The sequence below is a fragment of the Ranitomeya imitator genome, chromosome 2 (assembly GCF_032444005.1).
Source record: "Ranitomeya imitator isolate aRanImi1 chromosome 2, aRanImi1.pri, whole genome shotgun sequence".
In the NCBI taxonomy this organism is placed as follows: Eukaryota; Metazoa; Chordata; class Amphibia; order Anura; family Dendrobatidae; genus Ranitomeya; species Ranitomeya imitator.
In genome coordinates this window covers 375,306,933-375,332,379 of record NC_091283.1, presented here as the reverse complement: position 1 = coordinate 375,332,379, position 25,447 = coordinate 375,306,933, and the positions used below count along the sequence as shown (strand labels likewise).

The 25,447-nt window shown below is 44.5% G+C and overlaps 1 protein-coding gene across 1 annotated transcript in view; it reads right to left on the bottom strand.

Moving 5' to 3' along the window:
• Nucleotides 1-24,517, bottom strand: part of LOC138664014 (zinc finger protein ZFP2-like) — a 57,825-nt gene extending 33,308 nt beyond the window's left edge. Inside the window, exon 1 of the mRNA XM_069750415.1 lies at nt 24,473-24,517. The gene's annotated coding sequence lies outside the window, so the exon portion shown is untranslated. The remainder of the gene's footprint in view (nt 1-24,472) is intronic.
• Nucleotides 24,518-25,447: the final 930 nt, after the last annotated feature.

The following is a 25,447-nucleotide window of genomic DNA, read 5'->3' as shown; positions in this document are numbered from 1 at the left end:
TGAAACTTGGATATTACAACAGGACAATGGACCCCAAGCACACACAGCAAAATCCTGCAAAACTCAAACATATTTGTGAACAAGAGGTCATTGGCCACAAGTAATGGACTAAGAATTCCTCATGACCACTGCTATGAGCTGGTGTCTCGCTATCCATAACACATTATGTTTCCAGGAGGTCATAATAGCCAGAGGGGTTCTACTAAGCACTAAATACGCTTTACATGAAGGGGTGAATAATTCTGTGACCACAGTAGTCAGCAAAAAAAAAGGCATTTTATGTTGAAACCACTTGTTATATTTTTTACTAATGAAAATGGTCGAGTCGCTACAGAGATACTGCACCTCACCAAGAGGTGTGGTATCCCACTCAGGAAAGCAGGGAGCACCACCCGGGACTCTCACATCCAACACACACCAGTTGGGTTGGGACACCTGGTTGTACCCTTAGGCTGGCGTCACACTGGCGTATTGCATCCAATGCGAGAGCATCGGATGCGATATGCTAATGACACTCGGCTCCTGTTCGCTGTCTCACTCGCACCCATAGGCTTATATGGGTGCGAGTAGCTTAAAATTGGTCCGAGTGCAATGCGATTTTTAAAACGCCAGTGTGACGCCGGCCTTAGGGAGGAAAGCCTCATCCCAGGCTTGATAGGATTTGGTGTTGGAGGAGTGGGTGGGGTAGGTAGAGTAAGGGAGGAGCTAATTAGGAGGGAAAGTTAGATGGTGTGAGGATGCAAAAGCAGAAAGTTGTGATAAGAAGCAGCTCCCTGTCAGAGGGGGCTAGAGAGAGATTGTGGAGAGAAGTGGAGCTGAGCAGATGAGCAGGTATGCAGCTCCTAACAGACAGAACAGAGAATTGAGAGGGAGAGACAATTTTCAAACTTTGAATTTTTATGCAATTAAATCACAGAGATATGTCACACAAAATACTTAATAAGTAACATTTCCCACATGTCTACTTTACATCAGCATAATTTTGGAACCAATTTTTTTTTTTGTTAGGGAGTTATAAGGGTTAAAAGTTGACCAGCAATTTCTCATTTTTACAACACCATTTTTTTTTAGGGACCACGTCTCATTTGAAGTCATTTTGAGGGGTCTATATGATAGAAAATGCCCAAGTGTGACACCATTCTAAAAACTGCACCCCTCAAGGTGCTCAAAACCACATTCAAGAAGTTTATTAACCCTTCAGGTGTTTCACAGTAATTTTTGGAATGTTTAAATAAAAATGAACATTTAACTTTTTTACATAAAAAATTTACTTCAGCTCCAATTTGTTTTATTTTACCAAGGGTAACAGGAGAAATTGGACCCAAAAAGTTGTTGTCCAATTTGTCCTGAGTACGCTGATACCCCATATGTGGCAGTAAACCACTGTTTGGGCGCATGGGAGAGCTCGGAAGGGAAGGAGCGCTATTTGACTTTTCAATGCAAAATTGACAGGAATTGAGATGGGACGCCATGTTGCGTTTGGAGAGCCACTGATGTGCCTAAACATTGAAACCCCCCACAAGTGACACCATTTTGGAAAGTAGACCCCCTAAGGAACTTATCTGGATGTGTGGTGAGCACTTTGACCCACCAAGTGCTTCACAGAAGTTTATAATGCAGAACCGTAAAAATAAAAAATCATATTTTTTCACAAAAATTATATTTTTGCCCCCAATTTTTTATTTTTCCAAGGGTAAGAGAAGAAATTGGACCTCAAAAGTTGTTGTCCAATTTGTCCCGAGTACGCTGATACCCCATATGTGGCAGTAAACCACTGTTTGGGCGCATGGGAGAGCTCGGAAGGGAAGGAGCGCCGTTTGACTTTTCAATGCAAAATTGACAGGAATTGAGATGGGACGCCATGTTGCGTTTGGAGAGCCACTGATGTGCCTAAACATTGAAACCCCCCACAAGTGACACCATTTTGGAAAGTAGACCCCCTAAGGAACTTATCTGGATGTGTGGTGAGCACTTTGACCCACCAAGGGCTTCACAGAAGTTTATAATGCAGAGCCATAAAAATAAAACAAAATTTTTTTCCCACAAAAATTATTTTTTAGCCCCCAGTTTTGTATTTTCCCTAGGGTAACAGGAGAAATTGGACCCCAAAAGTTGTTGTCCAATTTGTCCTGAGTACGCTGATACCCCATATGTGGGGGGGAACCACCGTTTGGGCGCATGGGAGGGTTCGGAAGGGAAGGAGCGCCATTTGGAATGCAGACTTAGATGGAATGGTCTGCAGGCGTCACATTGCGTTTGCAGAGCCCCTAATGTACCTAAACAGTAGAAACCCCCCACAAGTGACACCATTTTGGAAAGTAGACCCCCTAAGGAACTCATCTTGATGTGTTGTGAGAGCTTTGAACCCCCAAGTATTTCACTACAGTTTATAACGCAGAGCCATGCAAATAAAAAATATTTTTTTTTCCACAAAAATTATATTTTAGCCCCCAGTTTTGTATTTTTCCAAGGTTAGCAGGAGAAATTGGACCCTAAATGTTGTTGTCCAATTTGTCCTGAGTACGCTGATACCCGATATGTGGGGGGGAACCACCGTTTGGGCGCATGGGAGGGCTCGGAAGGGAAGGAGCATCATTTGGAATGCAGACTTAGATGGATTGGTCTGCAGGCGTCACATTGCGTTTGCAGAGCCCCTAATGTACCTAAACAGTAGAAACCCCCCACAAGTGACCCCATATTGGAAACTAGACCCCTCAATGAACTTATCTAGATGTGTTGTGAGAACTTTGAACCCCCAAGTGTTTCACTACAGTTTATAACGCAGAGCCGTGAAAATAAAAAATCTTTTTGTTTTCCCACAAAAATTATTTTTTAGCCCCCAGTTTTGTATTTTCCCAAGGGTAACAGGAGAAATTGGTCCACAAAAGTTGTTGTCCAATTTGTCCTGAGTACGCTGATACCCCATATGTTGGGGTAAACCCCTGTTTGGGCACACAGGACAGCTCGGAAGGGAAGGAGCACTGTTTTACTTTTTCAACGCAGAATTGGCTGGAATTGAGATCGGACGCCATGTCGTGTTTGGAGAGCCCCTGATGTGCCGAAACAGTGGAAACCCCCCAATTATAACTGAAACCCTAATCTAAACACACCCCTAACCCTAATTCCAACGGTAACCCTAACCACACCTCTAACCCTGACACACCCCTAACCCTAATCCCAACCCTATTCCCAACTGTAAATGTAATCTAAACCCTAACCCTAACTTTAGCCCCAACCCTAACTGTAGCCCCAACCCTAACCCTAACCCTAGCCCTAACCCTAGCCCTAACCCTAACCCTAGCCCTAACCCTAGCCCTAGCCCTAACCCTAACCTTAACCCTAGCCCTAACCCTAGCCCTAGCCCTAACCCTAGCCCTAGCCCTAACCCTAATCCTAGCCCTAATGGGAAAATGGAAATAAATACATTTTTTTTTATTTTTCCCTAACTAAGGGGGTGATGAAGGGGGGTTTGATTTACTTTTATAGCGAGTTTTTTAGCGGATTTTTATGATTGGCAGCCGTCACACACTGAAAGACCCTTTTTATTGCAAAAAATATTTTTTGCAATACCACATTTTGAGAGCTATAATTTTTCCATATTTTGGTCCACAGAGTCATGTGAGGTCTTGTTTTTTGCGGGACGAGTTGACGTTTTTATTGAAAACATTTTTGGGCACGTGACATTTTTTGATCGCTTTTTATTCCGATTTTTGTGAGGAAGAATGACCAAAAGCCAGCTATTCATGAATTTCTATTGGGGGAGGCGTTTATACCGTTCCGCGTTTGGTAAAATTGATAAATCAGTTTTATTCTTCGGGTCAGTACGATTACAGCGATACCTCATTTATATCATTTTTTTATGGTTTGGTGCTTTTATACGATAAAAACTATTTTACAGAAAAAATAATTATTTTTGCATCGCTTTATTCTCAGGACTATAACTTTTTTATTTTTTTGCTGATGATGCTGTATGGCGGCTCTTTTTTTGCGGGACAATATGACGCTTTCAGCGGTACCATGGTTATTTATATCTGTCCTTTTGATCGCGTGTTATTCCACTTTTTGTTCGGCGGTATGATAATAAAGCGTTGTTTTTTGCCTCGTTTTTTTTTTTTTTTTCTTACGGTGTTTACTGAAGGGGTTAACTAGTGGGACAGTTTTATAGGTCGGGTCGTTACGGACGCGGCGATACTAAATATGTGTACTTTTATTGGTTTTTTTTTTTTTTATTTAGATGAAGAAATGTATTTATGGGAATAATTTTTTTTTTTTTTTCATTATTTTGGAATATTTTTTTTTATTTTTTTTACACATTTGGAAATTTTTTTTTTTACTTTTTTACTTTGTCCCAGGGGGGGACATCACAGATCAGTGATCTGACAGTTTGCACAGCACTCTGTCAGATCACTGATCTGACATGCAGCGCTGCAGCCTTCACAGTGCCTGCTCTAAGCAGGCTCTGTGAAGCCACCTCCCTCCCTGCAGGACCCGGATCCGCGGCCATCTTGGATCCGGGGCTCGAGCAGGGAGGGAGGTGAGGAGACCCTCGCAGCAACGCGATCACATCGCGTTGCTGCGGGGGGCTCAGGGAAGCCCGCAGGGAGCCCCCTCCCTGCGCGGTGCTTCCCTGCACCGCCGGCACATCGCGATCATCTTTGATCGCGGTGTGCCAGGGGTTAATGTGCCGGGGGCGGTCCGTGACCGCTCCTGGCACATAGTGCCGGATGTCAGCTGCGATAAGCAGCTGACACCCGGCCGCGATCGGCCGCGCTCCCCCCGTGAGCGCGGCCGATCGGCTATGACGTACTATCCCGTCCAGGGTCAGATAAGCCCAGGGCACCTCGACGGGATAGTACGTCTAAGGTCACAGAGGGGTTAATTCAATTTGAAAACAGGTACCCTTGACCACTACTACTCAAAATGACCAAATCAATGTCCTGAATAATATTTACCCAAAAAAATATTAACTCTATGTGTAGTTCTGAAGTTATTCACGTAAATCGCTTATGTCGCGAATAAACAAACGCACTTAATCGTACGTAAGTTCATTTTGAAAACAGGTACCCTTGACCACTACTACTCAAAATGAACATATCAATGTCCTGAATAATATTTACCAAAAAAATATCAACTCTATGTGTAGTTCAGAAGTTATTCACGTAAATCGCCTATGTCACGAATAAACAAACGCACTTAATCGTACGTAAGTTCAATTTGAAAACAGGTACCGTTGACCACTAGTTCTCAAAACGAACATATCAATGTCCTGAACAATATTTACCAAAAAAAATATCAACTCTATGTGTAGTTCTGAAGTTATTCACGTAAATCGCTTATGTCACGAATAAACAAACGCACTTAATCGTACGTAAGTTCAATTTGAAAACAGGCACCCTTGACAACTAGTACTCAAAATGACCAGATCAATGTCCTGAATAATATTTACCAAAAAAAATATCAACTCTATGTGTAGTTCTGCAGTTATTCACGTAAATCGCTTATGTCGCGAATAAACAAACGCACTTAATCGTACGTAAGTTCAATTTGAAAACAGGCACCCTTGACAACTAGTACTCAAAATGAACATATCAATGTCCTTAACAATATTTCCCCCAAAAAATATCAACTCTATGTGTAGTTCAGAAGTTATTCACGTAAATTGCTTATGTCGCGAAAAAACAAATGCACTTAATCGTACGTAAGTTCAATTTGAAAACAGGTACCCTGGACCACTAGCACTCAAAATGAACATATCAATGTCCTGAATAATATTTACCCACAAAAATATCAACTCTATGTGTAGTTCTGAAGTTATTCACGTAAATCGCTTATGTCGCGAATAAACAAACGCACTTAATCGTACGTAAGTTCAATTTGAAAAGAGGTACCCTTGACCACTACTACTCAAAATGACCAAATCAATGTCCTGAATAATATTTACAAAAAAAAAAAATCAACTCTATTTGTAGTTCAGAAGTTATTCACGTAAATCGCTTATGTCGCACATAATCAATCGTACTCAATCTAACAAATTTTGTCCCAAAAATTCAGAACTCTATGTATTTTTGAAGAATTATACAAAATATGCTAACTCCACATGTGAAACATTTTATAGGTACCTCACTGTTTGCTATCACAACTTACTTGAAGTTTCCATAAGGGCTTAACCCACTAATCTATGTTCAATTCAAGGGTTGTTGAACAGATGCTAAGTTTGTGTGTGAAATTACACTTAATAAAGTTTTATGTCATCAAATTATTTATATGTAATTGTATCGTCATTCTTAACCTTTTTTAACTTTACATAGTGGTTCTTGTGTAGACATGGGGGTCAGTGGGTGCTCTCGTCCGCTGTCCCGACCGCCTTTACAAAGACAGCATGGACCATGGCTCATCCCAACTGAACGCCCAACCTCCTCAACAGTGGGTGGAACACTACTCAGACAACAGAGGGTGAGGGAATCACAATATTAGGTCTTTCTTGGATCTCCAAACAATTAATGGCATATTTAACACAACCAGCAAAACACAAAATGTAACAGGCAACAGTTTCTCACCCTTCCACTGGCTCCCCAGGGATTATAATATCCATTCATCAGAGCTTCCAGGGCTACTTACTCCAAGCCAGCAGCACCCCGCTTTCGGCGGGCACCCACCGAGAACGGAATAATGCCAGATTTAGGAAGCTGACTGAGTACCGCAAATTCTGTAGTCAGGTGACTGGATTGTCCCAAGCTGTATACCATCCTTATATAGTCTTTGATATCTCAGCCGAATCCTTGCATTCGATGCTGAAGTCCATGTAGTCTTATAATCCATGTTCGGTTATGGCCTGCCAATCGGATCCGCAGATCAAAAATTGGTACCATGCAGCAAGAGAGACTTGGTCACTGGACAGTCCTTCTATACCCGTCACACACGCCGATTCAGCGATGTCTGCAGGGAGTCCAGCGACGAAATAAAGTTCTGGACTTTCTGCACCGACCAACGATGTCACAGCAGGATCCTGATCGCTGCTGCCTGTCAAACTCAACGATATCGCTAGCCAGGACGCTGCAACGTCACGGATCGCTAGCGATATCGTTCAGTGTGACGGTACCTTTAGGCATGAAAATATGTGTGGTCTGTTGTCATGTTCATAGTCTTTGTGATAGGGAATGTTGTCCATTGTAAAGGTGACGTAATAACATTACATGCACTTACATTTAAATTATAACCCTAATGTGGCACACTGAGCACTTAAAAAAAACATTACATACACTTACATTAAAATATTACACACCTATGCCACTCTGAACACGTAATAAAAATATAAATCACCTGGTTAGCTTGGTAATACAAAATTGAGATTTCATGAAAACAAATTAAGTGTTGTGTCTGTCATTGTCCATTACAATGTTTTTTTAATTTCCTAAGTAACCCAAGTATGTTTCCATGAAAATGATAAATGGCACAGAATAATAATCTTTGGGTCTCAATTGGTCATTTGTGAAATTAATTAATTTGACTTATTTCATAGGGGAAGATAGTTCAATCTGCTTTCTATGTTTATTACTTTGTTTGTTGAATATGTTAAAGGATATACCTTAAATCACAGGTTATAAATTTGCACAAAGAGGAGAGTGTTAGGCTGCAGTCACACTAGCGAGTTTTACGGACGTAAGAGCGCAGAAAATACGTCCGTAAAACTCGCCAAACAAACGGCACAATTATTCTCTATGCCCCTGCTCCTATCTGCCGTATTTTACTGATCCGTATTATATTGGCTTCTACGGCCGTAGAAAATCGCAGCATGCTGCGTTTGTCACCGTACTGCGCAAAAAATACGCCAATGAAAGTCTATGGAAGCCAGAAAAATACGGATCACACACGGACCAGCAGTGTGACTTGCGAGAAATACGCAGCGGTGTTAGAGAGAAAAGCCGGCAATTCAGTGCGGTGTACAGTAAAATCACACTGACAGCTTACAATAGAATAGGTAGAATAAATGTGGACACATAGAATAGGTATATATATATATATATATATATATATATATATATATGTCATTGAGACACATATATGTATATATATTATTACTTCATACAGCGCTAGATAGCTTTAAAGCCGGTAATTCAATTATCGGCTTTTGCTATCTCCTTCCTAAACCCGACATGATATGAGACATGGTTTACTGTATGGTTATTGCCCCCCCCCCCCCTGACTAAAAACATCTGCCCCCAGCCACCCCAGAAAAGGCACATCTGGAAGATGCGCCTATTCTGGCACTTGGCCACTCTCTTCCCATTCCCGTGTAGCGGTGGGATATGGGGTAATGAAGGGTTAATGTCACCTTGCTATTGTAAGGTGACATTAAGCCAAATTAATAATGTAGAGGCGTCAATTATGACACCTATCCATTATTAATCCAATACTAGTAAAGGGTTAAAAAAAACACACACACATTATTAAAAATTATTTTAATGAAATAAACACAAAGGTTGTTGTAATATTTTATTCAACGCCCAATCCAGTCACTGAAGACCCTCGATCTGTAACAAAAAACAAAACAAAACAACAATATCCTTACCTTCCGAAGATCTGTAATGTCCAACGACGTAAATCCATCTGAAGGAGTTAAAATATTTTGCAGCCACGAGCTTTGCTAATGCAACGTTGTTTGTGGCTGCAAAACCCCGGGGAATGAAGGTAAAGTAGGTCAATGACCTATATTTACCTTCATTTGCGGTGAGGCGCCCTCTGCTGGTTGTCCCTAGATCGTGGGAACTTTCCTAGAAAGCTCCCAGGCTCGAGTTCATAAGAGGCGCCCTCTGCTGGTTGTCCTCATATGAACTCGAGCCTGGGAGGTTTCTAGGAAAGTTCCCACGATCTAGGGACAACCAGCAGAGGGCGCCTCACCGCAAATGAAGGTAAATATAGGTCATTGACCTACTTTACCTTCATTCTCTGGGGTTTTGCAGCAAGGAGCAGCGCTGCATTAGCAGAGTTCGTGGCTGCAAAATATTTTAACCCCTTTAGATGGATTTACATCGTTGGACGTTACAGATCTGCGGAAGGTATGGATATTGTTGGTTTATTATTTTTTTGTTACAGAGTGAGGGTCTTCAGTGATTGGATTGAGCGTAGAATAAAATATTACAGCAACCTTTGTTTTTATTTCATTAAAATATTTTTTAATAATGTGTTTGTGTTTTTTAACCCTTTACTAGTATTGGATTAATAATGGATAGGTGTCATAACTGACGCCTCTCCATTATTAATTTGGCTTAATGTCACCTTACAATAGCAAGGTGACATTAACCCTTCATTACCCCATATCCCACCGCTACACGGGAATGGGAAGAGAGTGGCTAAGTGCCAGAATAGGCGCATCTTCTGCCCTCAGTCACTGGCTTTACTACTCTGGCGGAGAAAATTGCGCGGGAGTCCACGCCAATTTTTTCCGCCATTTAACCCTTTAATTTAATAGCTAGAACGGCCAAATTTTGCATATACACACTACTAACATTAGTAGTGTGGAATATGCCAAAAAAATGGGGATATGAGATGGTTTACTGTATGTAACCATGTCTCATATCATGTCGGGTTTAGGAAGGAGAAAGCAAAAGCCGGCAATTGAATTACCGGCTTACAAGCTATCTAGCGCTGTATGAAGTAATAATATATATACATATATGTGTCTACTGACACATATATATATATATATATATATATATATATATAGTATATATGTTTTTTTTTTGTTTTTATACATGGATCCCTTGTATAGCCGTATGTCGGTTTTGCAAGCCTGCGAGAAAAACACGCAGTACGGATGCCATACGGATTACATACGGAGGATGCCATGCGCAAAAAACGCTGAAACACCCTGCCTACGGAGGAGCTACGGACCACTATTTTGGGGACTTTTCAGCGTATTACGGCCGTAATATACGGACCGTATTGTATTACGCCGAGTGTGACTCCAGCCTTATTCATTTGGAAACATACTTGTTTTTGTTTTCTATCAATGTTAAATGTAAAAATAACCACACCACGCCATGACATCTAATGTCTTCTTATAGACAAATAAGCTCACTGTCCATTGCACTTCAGACAGTGATCTTTGTTTCCAGCATTCCGATACTGCAATATCGTGTATCGGCCGATATTCGCTGTATCGGAGTTCCCATAATGCAATGAGCCAGTTTTATTCTATTCAGCCAATGAGGATCCTAAGAAGTGTGGGCACATCCTGTTAGGCATGTTAGCCATGTTAACTAATGGCATGGCTGAGATTGGCTGCTCAAATGATGTCATGATGCACTATAATGGAAAGTGGGCGGAGACTGCGTGTCTGTGTGTGTGGGCGGGGTCTGTATGTGACCGTCGGGGGTCTGTGCGGGCCTGCCGGGGGTCTGTACGGGCCTCTCGGGGGTCTTTGTGGGCCTCCCAGGGGTCTGTACAGGCCTCTCGGGGGGTCTGTACGGGCCTCTCGGGGGTCTGTGCGGGCCTGCCGGGAGTCTTTGTTCAGCCATCGTCCGATGGTACGACAAGTCCCATCAGCTATGCCTGCTACAATGACAGTGATTGACACATTAGCCAATGATGGGACAGTAGTAGTCCCATCATCCAGTTAATGTGTGGATTGTAAAAAAAAAACACAAACATACATACTACATACATACAACATACTACATACATACATACTACATACATGCATACCACATACTACATACATACAACATACATACAACATATCACATACATACAACATACATACAACATACATACAACATCCCACATTCATACAACATACATACTACATACAACATACTATATACTACAAACATATTACATACATACAACATACTACATACATCATACATACAACATACTACATACATACAACATACCACATACATACAACATACATACTAGATACATACTACATACATACAATACATTCATACATTACATACATATAGGCATACAGTACATATAACATAGAGTACATACTCACCATCACTTGTCACTTTGTTCCCCGAAGCCAGTGTCATCTGTAAAAAAATATTAAAATAACAAACTAACAATATACTCCCTGTCCGCAGAAATCCACGAGTGTCCCACGACGATCTCCCGTGGAGAGCAGCAGCATCAGCTGATGAGACCGCTCTCTAAGGGCTCCAGGAATACAATGACGGGAGGAAGGTATCCTTCCGCACTGTATTCCTCCGCCACTGTAAAATATAGTCCCTAGTCTCACTTTTGGCATTGATGTGAGAAAGTTCCCACGCAGCTTTTGGAAAAAGGGAAACCAGTGAACTACAGTAATCTCTCAGTGATGCACTGCAGGAGCCATTGTCTCCTGTCAGTGTGTCACTGGAGGTCCTCTAGAGCAGTGACATCACCAGATGTCACTGTTCTATGGGGGAGATCATCGTGGGACACTTAATTAATTGGACTGCATCGGGCAGGGAGTATATGGTTTATTATTTTACGTTTTTTGCAGGCGCTGAAGTATGGTAAGTATGGTTAAATTAATAATACTAAAATACTTTTTTCTCGCTGTGTCTTTATTTTGTTTTTAACTCTTTCACTACTCTAGGATTAATAATGGATAGGCGTCTTATTGACGCCTCTCCATTATTAATCCGATTTAATGTCACCTTACAATAGCAAGGTGACATTAACCCCTTATTACCCCATATCCAACCGCTACTCGGGAGTGGGAAGAGAGAGGCTAAGCACCGGAACTGGTGCATCTTACAGATGCGTCATTTATGGGGCAGCTGCGGGCTGGTATTTGCAGCCAGGAGGGACCAATATCCATGGCCCCTCTCTAGGCTATGAATATCAGCCCGCAGCTGTCTGCGTAGCCTTTCTGGCTATAAATTATAGGGGGACCCCAACGTCATTTTTTTGGGGGGGTCCCCCTATTTTTATAGCCAGTAAAGGCTAAATATACAGCTGCGGGCTGATATTAATAGCCTGGAAAGATATATGGGTATTAACCCCTTCCCAGGTAACAAACATTGGTCCCCCAGTCGCTGGCTTTCCCTCACTGGCGCCATTTTTTTTTTTCATTTTTTTTTTTAAATTAAACATATTTCTTTCAAGGCCGGGGTCCCACTTGCGAGAAACTCACACGAGTCTCTCGCCTCAATACCCTTCACTACCGCCGGCACTCGGGCCTGGAGCGTTCAGCTACATAGAAATACATGCAGCCGCACACTCCGGTCCCGAGTGCCGGCGGCAGTGCCGGGTATTGAGGTGCGAGACTCATGCGAGTTTCTTGCAAGTGTTACCCTGGCCTAATGCAGATTTTGTGTGTGTGTGTCTTTATTTAAGTCTCGCATCTTCATACCCGGTACTGTCGCCGGCACTCAGGAGTGGAGCATGCGGATGCATAGACATACATGCAACAGCACGCTCTGTTCACGAGTGCTGTCAGCAGTGCCGGGTATTAAGATGCGAGGCTCGTCCGAGTTTCTCGCATGTGTGATCCTGGCCTAACTCTTTATATACCATTTTATTATATTTATTACTAAACATTGGGCTTGGTATTATCTATCTATTATCTATCTATAGATCTATCTATCTATTATCTATCATCTATCTCTGTGTGTAAACATTATTCTTCAATGGATTATGTAAATGAAGAGGTTGGACAAGAAATGACATCACAATTTTTTTTTTGGGTATATCTTTATGTAGCTTAGGCTGTGTTTCCACAGTCAGGAAACGCTGCAGGTTTGACGCTGCATAGAGCAGCAGCATCAAACCGGCAGCGTCCAGATGTTTAACGCATAGTGTAGACGTCACACGCCGATTCAGCGATGTCTGCGGGAGATCCAGCGACGAAATAAAGTTCTGGCCCTTCTGCTCCGACCAGCGATGTCACAGCAGGATCCAGATCGCTGCTACGTGTCAAACACAAAGAGATCGCTATCCAGGGCTGCACCTCAATGGGTGCAGCTGTGTTGGGGGAGAAAATGGCTAGAAGGTTGGAGGAGTGTTTAAACTAGGAATTGGGGGGGAGGGTATTCATTTTATAGGAGGGGAAGATAGTGCAGACAGAGACCTGGGCACAAAAAAGGAAGTTGGGGTGGCGGTAGCATGGGGGGGTGGGGTTAGAACAGTTAATAATTTAAGAATGAATAGAGGTGCAGAGAGATGCATAAAGTGCATGTATACTAATGCCAGAAGCCTCGCCAACAAAATGGACGAATTAGAACTAGTGTTGTTGGAGCATAATTATGACATGTTGGGGATATCTGAAACGTGGCTGGATGAGAGCCATGACTGGGCTGTTAACTTGCAGGGCTATAGCCTGTTCAGAAATGACCGTACAGATAAGCGAGGGGGTGGGGTGTGTCTGTATGTAAAATCGTCCTTAAAACCCATCCTGCGTGATAATATAGGTGAATTTAATGAAAATGTAGAATCCCTGTGGGTGGAGATAAGGGGAGGGGGAAAAAATAATAAATTACTGATATGGGTTTGTTATAAATCTCCAAAAATAATGGAAGCAATGGAGAATATCCTTGTAAAGCAAATAGATGAAGCTGCGACTCAAGGAGAAGTCATTATTATGGGGGACTTCAACTACCCTGAAATAGATTGGGGAACAGAAACCTGCAGTTCCAGCAAAGGTGATCGGGGTCTGACAACTATGAGAGACAATTACCTCTGACAACTGGTTCAGGACCCAACAAGAAGGAAGGCACTGCTAGACCTAATATTAACCAACAGGCCAGACCGCATATCAAATATAAGGGTTGGGGGTCACTTGGGAAATAGCGATCACAAAATAATACGTTTTCATGTATCCTTTAAAAAGATGTGTAATAGAGGGGTTACAAGGACACTAAACTTCAGGAGGGCAAATTTCCAACGGATGAGAGAGGATCTTGGTGCAATTAACTGGAACGATATCCTGAGACACAAAAATACACAAAGAAAATGGGAGACGTTTATTAGCATCCTGGATAGGACCTGTGCACAGTATATACCGTATGGGAATAAACATACTAGAAATAGGAGGAAACCAATATGGCTAAATAGAGCTGTAAGAGGCGCAATAAGTGACAAAAAAAAAGCATTTAGAGAATTAAAGGAAGTAGGTAGTGATGAGGCATTAAATAAATACAGAAAATTAAATAAATTCTGTAAAAAGCAAATCAAGGCAGCAAAGATTGAGTCAGAGAGACTCATTGCCAGAGAGAGTAAAAATAATCCTAAAATATTCTTTAACTACATAAATAGTAAGAAACTAAAAAATGATAGTGTTGGCCCCCTTAAAAATAGTCTGGGTGAAATGGTGGATGAGGATGAGGAAAAAGCCAATATGCTAAATGACTTTTTTTCATCAGTATTTACACAAGAAAATCCCATGGCAGACAAAATGACTAGTGATAAAAATTCCCAATTAAATGTCACCTGCTTAACCCAGCAGGAAGTGCGGCGGCGTCTAAAAATCACTAAAATTGACAAATCTCCCAGCCCGGATGGGATACACCCTCGAGTACTGCAGGAATTAAGTACAGTCATTGATAGACCATTATTTTTAATCTTTAAAGACTCCATAATAACAGGGTCTGTACCACAGGACTGGCGTATAGCAAATGTGGTGCCAATATTCAAAAAGGGCACAAAAACTGAACTCGGAAATTATAGGCCAGTAAGCTTAACCTCTACTGTGGGTAAAATCCTGGAGGGCATTCAAAGGGATGCTATACTGGAGTATCTGAAGAGGAATAACCTCATGACCCGGTATCAGCACGGGTTTACTAGGGACCGTTCATGTCAGACTAATTTGATCAGTTTCTATGAAGAGGTAAGTTCCGGATTGGACCAAGGGAACCCAGTGGATGTAGTGTATATGGACTTTTCAAAAGCTTTTGATACAGTGCCACACAAAAGGTTGATACATAAAATGAGAATAATGGGGATAGGGGAAAATATGTGCAAGTGGGTTGAGAGCTGGCTCAGGGATAGGAAACAAAGGGTGTTTATTAATGGAGCACACTCGGACTGGGTAGCGGATAGCAGTGGGGTACCACAGGGGTCAGTATTGGGCCCTCTTCTTTTTAACATATTTATTAATGACCTTGTAGGGGGCATTCAGAGTAGAATTTCAATATTTGCAGATGACACTAAACTCTGCAGGGTAATCAATACAGAGGAGGACAATTTTATATTACAGGATGATTTATGTAAACTAGAAGCTTGGGCTGATAAATGGCAAATGAGCTTTAATGGGGATAAATGTAAGGTCATGCACTTGGGTAGAAGTAATAAGATGTATAATTACCGTATATACTCGAGTATAAGCCGACCCGAGTATAAGCCGACCCCCCTAATTTTGCCACAAAAAACTGGGAAAACGTATTGACTTGAGTATAAGCCTAGGGTGGAAAATGCAGCAGCTACCAGTGAATTTCAAAAATAAAAATAGATGCTCCATACCGTTCATTATGGCCCCATAGCTGTGCCATATAGTGCTCTGCACCGTTCATTATTGCCCCGTAGATATACCATAGAAAGCTGTGCCATATAGTGCTCTGCACAGTTCATTATTGCCCCATAGCTGTGCCATATAGTGCTCTGCACAGTTCATTATTGCCCCATAGCTGTGCCATATAGTGCTCTGCACCGTTCATTATTGCCCCATAGCTGTGCCATATAGTGCTCTGCACCGTTCAGTATTGCCCCATAGCTGTGCCATATAGTGCTCTGCACCATTCATTATTGCCCCATAGCTGTGCCATATAGTGCTCTGCACCATTCAGTATTGCCCCATAGCTCCGCCATATAGTGCTCTGCACAGTTCATTATTGCCCCATAGCTGTGCCATATAGTGCTCTGCACCGTTCAGTATTGCCCCATAGGTGTGCCATATAGTGCTCTGCATCGTTCATTCCTGCCCCATAGCTGTGCCATATAGTGCTCTGCACCGTTCATTATTGCCCCATAGCTGTGCCATATAGTGCTCTGCACCGTTCAGTATTGCCCCATAGATGTGCCATATAGTGCTCTGCACCGTTCATTATTGCCCCATAGCTGCCATATAGTGCTCTGCGCCGTTCATTATTGCCCCATAGCTGCCATATAGTGCTCTGCACCGTTCATTATTGCCCCATAGCTGTGTCACATAGTACTCTGCACCGTTCATTATTGCCCCATAGCTGTGTCACATAGTACTCTGCACCGTTCATTATTGCCCCATAGCTGTGCCATATAGTGCTCTGCACCGTTCATTATTGCCCCATAGCTGCCATATAGTGCTCTGCACCGTTCATCATTGCCCCATAGCTGCCATATAGTGCTTGCGCCGTTCATTATTGCCCCATAGCTACCATATAGTGCTCTGCGCCATTCATTATTGCCCCATAGCTGCCATATAGTGCCCTGCGCCATTCATTATTGCCCCATAGCTGCCATATAGTGCTCTGCGCCGTTCATTATTGCCCCATAGCTGCCATATAGTGCTCTGCGCTGTTCATTATTGCCCCATAGCTGCCATATAGTGCTCTGCGCCGTTCATTATTGCCCCATTGATGTGCCATATAGTGCTCTGCACCGTTCATTATTGCCCCATAGCTGCCATATAGTGCTCTGCGCCATTCATTATTGCCCCATAGCTGTGCCATATAGTGCTCTGCGCCATTCATTATTGCCCCAGAGCTGCCATATAGTGCTCTGCGCCGTTCATTATTGCCCCATAGCTGCCATATAGTGCTCTGCGCCGTTCATTATTGCCCCATAGCTGTGCCATATAGTGCTCTGCACCGTTCATTATTGCCCCATAGCTGTGCCATATAGTGCTCTGCGCAATTCATTATTGCCCCATAGCTGTGCCATATAGTGCTCTGCGCCATTCATTATTGCCCCATAGCTGTGCCATATAGTGCTCTGCACCGTTCATTATTGCCCCATAGCTGTGCCATATAGTGCTCTACGCAATTCATTATTGCCCCATAGCTGTGCCATATAGTGCTCTGCGCCGTTCATTATTGCCCCATAGCTGCCATATAGTGCTCTGCGCCATTCATTATTGCCCCATTGATGTGCCATAGAAAGCTCTGCCATTGCTGCTGCTGCAATAAATATAGTAGTGCTCTGCGCCGTTCATTATTGCCCCATAGCTGTGCCATATAGTGCTCTGCACAGTTCATTATTGCCCCATAGCTGTGCCATATAGTGCTCTGCACCGTTCATTATTGCCCCATAGCTGTGCCATATAGTGCTCTGCACCGTTCAGTATTGCCCCATAGCTGTGCCATATAGTGCTCTGCACCATTCATTATTGCCCCATAGCTGTGCCATATAGTGCTCTGCACCATTCAGTATTGCCCCATAGCTCCGCCATATAGTGCTCTGCACAGTTCATTATTGCCCCATAGCTGTGCCATATAGTGCTCTGCACCGTTCAGTATTGCCCCATAGGTGTGCCATATAGTGCTCTGCATCGTTCATTCCTGCCCCATAGCTGTGCCATATAGTGCTCTGCACCGTTCATTATTGCCCCATAGCTGTGCCATATAGTGCTCTGCACCGTTCAGTATTGCCCCATAGATGTGCCATATAGTGCTCTGCACCGGTCATTATTGCCCCATAGCTGCCTTATAGTGCTCTGCGCCGTTCATTATTGCCCCATAGCTGCCATATAGTGCTCTGCACCGTTCATTATTGCCCCATAGCTGTGCCATATAGTGCTCTGCACCGTTCATTATTGCCCCATAGCTGTGTCACATAGTGCTCTGCACCGTTCATTATTGCCCCATAGCTGTGCCATATAGTGCTCTGCACCGTTCATTATTGCCCCATAGCTGCCATATAGTGCTCTGCACCGTTCATTATTGCCCCATAGCTGCCATATAGTGCTTGCGCCGTTCATTATTGCCCCATAGCTACCATATAGTGCTCTGCGCCATTCATTATTGCCCCATAGCTGCCATATAGTGCCCTGCGCCATTCATTATTGCCCCATAGCTGCCATATAGTGCCCTGCGCCGTTCATTATTGCCCCATAGCTGCCATATAGTGCTCTGCGCTGTTCATTATTGCCCCATAGCTGCCATATAGTGCTCTGCGCCGTTCATTATTGCCCCATTGATGTGCCATATAGTGCTCTGCACCGTTCATTATTGCCCCATAGCTGCCATATAGTGCTCTGCACCATTCATTATTGCCCCATAGCTGTGCCATATAGTGCTCTGCGCCATTCATTATTGCCCCAGAGCTGCCATATAGTGCTCTGCGCTGTTCATTATTGCCCCATAGCTGCCATATAGTGCTCTGCGCCGTTCATTATTGCCCCATAGCTGTGCCATATAGTGCTCTGCACCGTTCATTATTGCCCCATAGCTGTGCCATATAGTGCTCTGCGCCATTCATTATTGCCCCATAGCTGTGCCATATAGTGCTCTGCGCCATTCATTATTGCCCCATAGCTGTGCCATATAGTGCTCTGCACCGTTCATTATTGCCCCATAGCTGTGCCATATAGTGCTCTACGCAATTCATTATTGCCCCATAGCTGTGCCATATAGTGCTCTGCGCCGTTCATTATTGCCCCATAGCTGCCATATAGTGCTCTGCGCCATTCATTATTGCCCCATTGATGTGCCATAGAAAGCTCTGCCATTGCTGCTGCTGCAATAAAAAAAAAAGCCATACTCACCTCTCTTGCTTGCAGCTCCCGCTGTCCAGTCCCGGCGTCTCTCCGCTCTGACTGATCAGGTGACCGCTGAACAGGGGAAGAGCTACAGCACCGAAGACCGTGTGACAGGCAGGGGGAGCGCCAGGACCGCTGGGACTAGGTAAGTATGCCTCAGCGCCCTCTCCCCCTCACCCGCCGACCCCACCGCTACCGTGACTCGAGTATAAGCCGAGAGGGGCACTTTCAGTCCAAAATTTTGGGCTGAAAATCTCGGCTTATACTCGAGTATATACGGTATGTGCTTAATTCTAAAACTCTGGGCAAAAACGTCAATGAAAAAGACCTGGGTGTATGGGTGGATGACAAACTCATATTTAGTGGCCAGTGTCAGGCAGCTGCTACAAAGGCAAATAAAATAATGGGATGCAGTAAAAGAGGCATAGATGCTCATGAGGAGAACATAATTTTACCTCTATACAAGTCAATAGTTCGACCACACTTAGAATACTGTGCACAGTTCTGGACTCCGGTGTATAAGAAAGACATAGCTGAACTGGAGCGGGTGCAGAGAAGAGCGACCAAGGTTATTAGAGGACTGGGGGGTCTGCAATACCAAGATAGGTTATTACACTTGGGGCTATTTAGTTTGGAAAATCGAAGACTAAGGGGTGATCTTATTTTAAAGTATAAATATATGAGGGGACAGTACAAAGACCTTTCTGATGATCTTTTTAATCATAGACCTGAAACCGGGACAAGGGGGCATCCTCTGCGTTTGGAGGAAAAAAGGTTTAAGCATAATAATAGACGTGGATTCTTTACTGTAAGAGCAGTGAGACTATGGAACTCTCTGCCGTATGATGTTGTAATGAGTGATTCATTACTTAAATGTAAGAGGGGACTGGATGCCTTTCTTGAAAAGTATAATGTTACAGGGTATATACACTAGATTCCTTGATAGGGCGTTGATCCAGGGAACTAGTCTGATTGCCGTATGTGGAGTCGGGAAGGAATTTTTTTCCCCAATGTGGAGCTTACTCTTTGCCACATGGGTTTTTTTGCCTTCCTCTGGATCAACATGTTGGGGCATGTTAGGTTAGGCTATGGGCTTTACTAGATGGACTAAAGGTACCTTCACACATAACGATATCGTTAACGATATCGTTGCTTTTGGTGACGTTGCAACGATATCGTTAAGGAAATCGCTATGTGTGACAGCGACCAACGATCAGGCCCCTGCTGTGCCATCGTTGGTCGCTGAACAAAGTCCAGAACTTTATTTCGTCGCTGGATCTCCCGAGGACATCGCTGGATTGGCGTGTGTGACACCGATCCAGCGATGTCTTCACTGGTAACCAGGGTAAACATCGGGTAACTAAGCGCAGGGCCGCGCTTAGTAACCCGATGTTTACCATCCTAAAAGTAAAAAAAACAAACACTACATACTTACCTACCGCTGTCTGTCCCCGGCGCTGTGCTCTGCACTCCTCCTGTACTGGCTGTGAGCGTCGGTCAGCCGGAAAGCAGAGCGGTGACATCACCGCTCTGCTTTCCGGCCGCTGTGCTCACAGCCAGTACAGGAGGAGTGCAGAGAAGCCCAGCGCCGGGGACAGACAGCGTTAGGTAAGTACGTACTGTTTGTTTTTTTTTACTTTTAGGATGGTAACCAGGGTAAACATCGGGTTACTATGCGCGGCCCTGCGCTTAGTTACCCGATGTTTACCCTGGTTACCGGCATCGTTGGTCGCTGGAGAGCGGTCTGTGTGACAGCTCTCCAGCGACCAAACAGCGACGCTGCAGCGATCCGGATCGTTGTCGGTATCGCTGCAGCGTCGCTTAATGTGAAGGGGCCTTTATAGTCTTCCTTCAACCTTAATAACTATGTAACGTCACGGATCGCTGTCATTCTCATTCAAAAGTTGCTCAGTGTGAAGGTACCTTAAAGGTACCGTCACACTTAGCGACGCTGCAGCGATACCGACAACGATCCGGATCGCTGCAGCGTCGCTGTTTGGTCGCTGGAGAGCTGTCACACAGACCGCTCTCCAGCGACCAACGATGCCGGTAACCAGGGTAAACATCGGGTAACTAAGCGCAGGGCCGCGCTTAGTAACCCGATGTTTACCCTGGTTACCATCCTAAAAGTAAAAAAAAACAAACAGTACATACTTACCTACCGCTGTCTGTCCTCCAGCGCTGTGCTCTGCACTCCTCCTGTACTGCCTGTGTGAGCACAGCGGCCGGAAAGCAGAGCGGTGACGTCACCGCTCTGCTTTCCGGCTGACCGACGCTCACAGCCAGTACAGGAGGAGAGCAGAGCACAGCGCTGGAGGACAGACGGCTGTAGGTAAGTATGTACTGTTTGTTTTTTTTACTTTTAGGATGGTAACCAGGGTAAACATCGGGTTACTAAGCGCGGCCCTGCGCTTAGTTACCCGATGTTTACCCTGGTTACCAGTGAAGACATCGCTGAATCGGTGTCACACACGCCGATTCAGCGATGTCTGCGGGGAGTCCAGCGACGAAATAAAGTTCTGGACTTTCTTCCCCGACCAGCGACAGCACAGCAGGGGCCTGATCGCTGCTGCCTGTCACACTGGACGATATCGCTAGCGAGGACGCTGCAACGTCACGGATCGTTAGCGATATCGTCTAGTGTGACGGTACCTTTAGGAGTGTAGGTTTACAGTTCCTGTTGACTCATGTAATTACCTTTGCTAGGGAAGGTCACAGACTCAGATAAATCAATTATGATAACCTTTCATTGTATTGCTCGATTCTATGTAAATTAGCTGACTCTATCTCATCTCTGTTAGGGTACCGTCACACTATACGATTTACCTACGATCACGACCAGCGATATGACCTGGCCGTGATCGTAGGTAAATCGTAGTGTGGTCGCTGGGGAGCTGTCACACAGACAGCTCTCCAGCGACCAACGATGCCGAGGTCCCTGGGTAACCAGGGTAAACATCGGGTAACTAAGCGCAGGACCGCGCTTAGTTACCCAATGTTTACCCTGGTTACAAGCGTAAAACTAAAAAAAAACAAACAGCACATACTTACATTCTGGTGTCCGTCAGGTCCCTTGCAGTCTCTGCTTCCCGCACTGTGACTGCCGGCCGTAAAGTGAAAGTGAAAGCACAGCCGCTGTGCTCTGCTTTCACTTTACGGCCGGCAGTCACAGTGCTGGAAGCAGACGGCAAGGGACCTGACGGACACCAGAATGTAAGTATGTGCTGTTTGTTTTTTTTTAGTTTAACGCTTGTAACCAGGGTAAACATCGGGTAACTAAGCGCGGTCCTGCGCTTAGTTACCCGATGTTTACCCTGGTTACAAGCGAACGCATCGCTGGATCGCATCGCTAGATCGGTGTCACACACACCGATCTAGCGATGACAGCGGGAGATCCAGCGATGAAAGAAAGTTCTAAACGATCTGCTACGACGTACGATTCTCAGCAGGATCCCTGATCGCTGCTGCGTGTCAGACACAGCGATATCGTAACGATATCGCTGGAACGTCACGAATCGTACCGTCGTAGCGATCGAAATGTTATAGTGTGACGGTACCCTTAGACACCATTAGTACTAAGGATATTATGTTTGCGGCTTGGAATCTAGCACACTCTTATTCCACCAATCATGAAGCCCCAAGTCTGAATTGAGAGCTCAGGGGTATAGAAGGACTGTGCAGTGACCAAGTCTCTCTTGCTGCATGGTACCAATTTTTGATCTGCGGATCCGATTGGCAGGCCATAACCGAACATGGATTATAAGACTACATGGACTTCAGCATCGAATGCAAGGATTCGGCTGAGATATCAAAGACTATATAAGGATGGTATACAGCTTGGGACAATCCAGTCACCTGACTACAGAATTTGCGGTACTCAGTCAGCTTCCTAAATCTGGCATTATTCCGTTCTCGGTGGGTGCCCGCCGAAAGCGGGGTGCTGCTAGCTTGGAGTAAGTAGCCCTGGAAGCTCTGATGAACGGATATTATAATCCCTGGGGAGCCAGTGGAAGGGTGAGAAACTGTTGCCTGTTACATTTTGTGTTTTGCTGGCTGTGTGATATATGCCATTAATTGTTTGGAGATCCAAGAAAGTCCTAAAATTGTGATTCCCTCACCCTCTGTTGTCTGAGTAGTGTTCCACCCACTGTTGAGGAGGTTGGGCGTTCAGTCTTTGCTGTCTTTGTAAAGGCGGTCGGGACAGCGGACGAGAGCACCCACTGACCCCCATGTCTACACAAGAACCACTATGTAAAGTTAAAAAAGGTTAAAGGCCCCTTCACATTTAGCGACGCTGCAGCGATACCGACAACGATCCGGATCGCTGCAGCGTCGGTTTGGTCGCTGGAGAGCTGTCACACAGACCGCTCTCCAGCGACCAACGATGCCGGTAACCAGGGTAAACATCGGGTAACTAAGCGCAGGGCTGCGCTTAGTAACCCGATGTTTACCCTGGTTACCATCCTAAAAGTAAAAAAAAACAAACAGTACATACTTACCTACAGCCGTCTGTCCTCCAGCGCTGTGCTCTGCTCTCCTCCTGTACTGTCTGTGAGCACAGCGGCCGGAGAGCAGAGCGGTGACGTCACCGCTCTGCTTTCCGGCTGACCGACGCTCACAGACAGTACAGGAGGAGTGCAGAGCACAGCGCTGGAGGACAGACGTCTGTAGGTAAGTATGTAGCGTTTGTTTTTTTTTTACTTTTAGGATGGTAACCAGGGTAAACATCGGGTTACTAAGCGCGGCCCTGCGCTTAGTTACCCGATGTTTACCCTGGTTACCAGTGAAGACATCGCTGGATCGGTGTCACACACGCCGATTCAGCGATGTCTCCAGGGAGTCCAGCGACGAAATAAAGTTCTGGACTTTATTCAGCGACCAACGATCTCCCAACAGGGGCCTGATCGTTGGTCGCTGTCACACATAACGATTTCATTAACGATATCGTTGCTACGTCACAAAAAGCAACGATATCGTTAACAATATCGTTATGTGTGAAGGTACCTTTAGAATGACGATACAATTACATATAAATAATTTGATGACATAAAACTTTATTAAGTGTAATTTCACACACAAACTTAGCATCTGTTCAACAACCCTTGAATTGAACATAGATTAGTGGGTTAAGCCCTTATGGAAACTTCAAGTAAGTTGTGATAGCAAACAGTGAGGTACCTATAAAATGTTTCACATGTGGAGTTAGCATATTTTGTATAATTCTTCAAAAATACATAGAGTTCTGAATTTTTGGGACAAAATTTGTTAGATTGAGTACGATTGATTATGTGCGACATAAGCGATTTACGTGAATAACTTCTGAACTACACATAGAGTTGATATTTTTTTTGGTAAATATTGTTCAGGACATTGATATGTTCGTTTTGAGTACTAGTGGTCAAGGGTACCTGTTTTCAAATTGAACTTACGTACGATTAAGTGCGTTTGTTTATTCGCGACATAAGCGAATTACGTGAATAACTTCAGAACTACACATAAAGTTGATATTTTTTTGGGTAAATATTATTCAGGACATTGATATGTTCATTTTGAGTAGTAGTGGTCAAGGGTACCTGTTTTCAAATTGATCTTACGTACGATTAAGTGCGTTTGTTTATTCCCGACATAAGCGATTTACTTGAATAACCCAGGACCACAAGTAGTCAAAATAAACGTCTCAAAGTCCTGATCAAAATTTTATCCAAACAATATCCACTCTATGTATAATTCACCATTCATGGAAAATCGAATAGCTAACTAATAACTAATAGCCAGCTGCAGACTAACGTGAATCCGGTCTTCAGCACCTACCTCCGCCTGCAGAGCCGCACACCACATATATGGCTGTTCTGTGCGCACAGGACCTGTGATGAGGTCACAGGAGGGGAGGAGTCAGGGGGTCACATGATCAGGGGCCTCAGTGTATGCAGGACTCTGCTGTGCTGGTTGTCATGGTGCTGGATGAGGGGAAGTTTCTGTGTGGGGTCAGGAGGGGTTTACAGTGTGAATGTAGCAGAGCCGTGTGTGTACGAGGTGTACGGAGCGGAGCCGTGTGTGTACGAGGTGTACGGAGCGGAGCCGTGTGTGTGCGAGGTGTATGGAGCGGGACCGTGTGTGTGCGAGGTGTACGGAGCGGGACCGTGTGTGTGCGAGGTGTACGGAGCGGAGCAGTGTGACTGGAGCAGAGCCGTGTGTGTACGAGGTGTACGGAGCGGAGCCGTGTGTGAACGGGGTGTACAGATCGGAGCCGCGTGTGTACGAGGTGTACAGAGAGGAGCCGTGTGTGTACGAGGTGTACGGAGCGGAGCCGTGTGTGTACGAGGTGTACGGAGCGGAGCCGTGTGTGTACGAGGTGTACGGAGCGGAGCTGTGTGTACGAGGTGTACGGAGCGGAGCTGGGTGTGCAGGAGGTGTATGGAGTGGACCTCTGTATGGAAGGTCTCTCATATCATATCGTTGCTGCCGCCTCCCCAGTCAGTGTCTCTCTCTCCGCGCTCGCTCCCGGTCTCTGCTTCTCGTGCGTGCGCGCATACCAGGTTCAGTGCTGCGCGTGTGCACTTCTGATCTTCTGTCGGTCCTCCTCTTTGTCTCCTCTATGGTCCTGGAGGACTAGTACCCGGTTGTCGGTTCTCCTTATTATCCTCTCTATGGTTCTGGAGGTCTGTTACCTGGAAGTGCTACCCTGCCTATAGGTATTTAAACTGCTTCCTGCCGTCCCTCTGTGCCTGGTTATCATTTGTTCCTTCAGGTGTTCCTGGCCGCTCTTAGTCTCTGTGAAATTCGTTT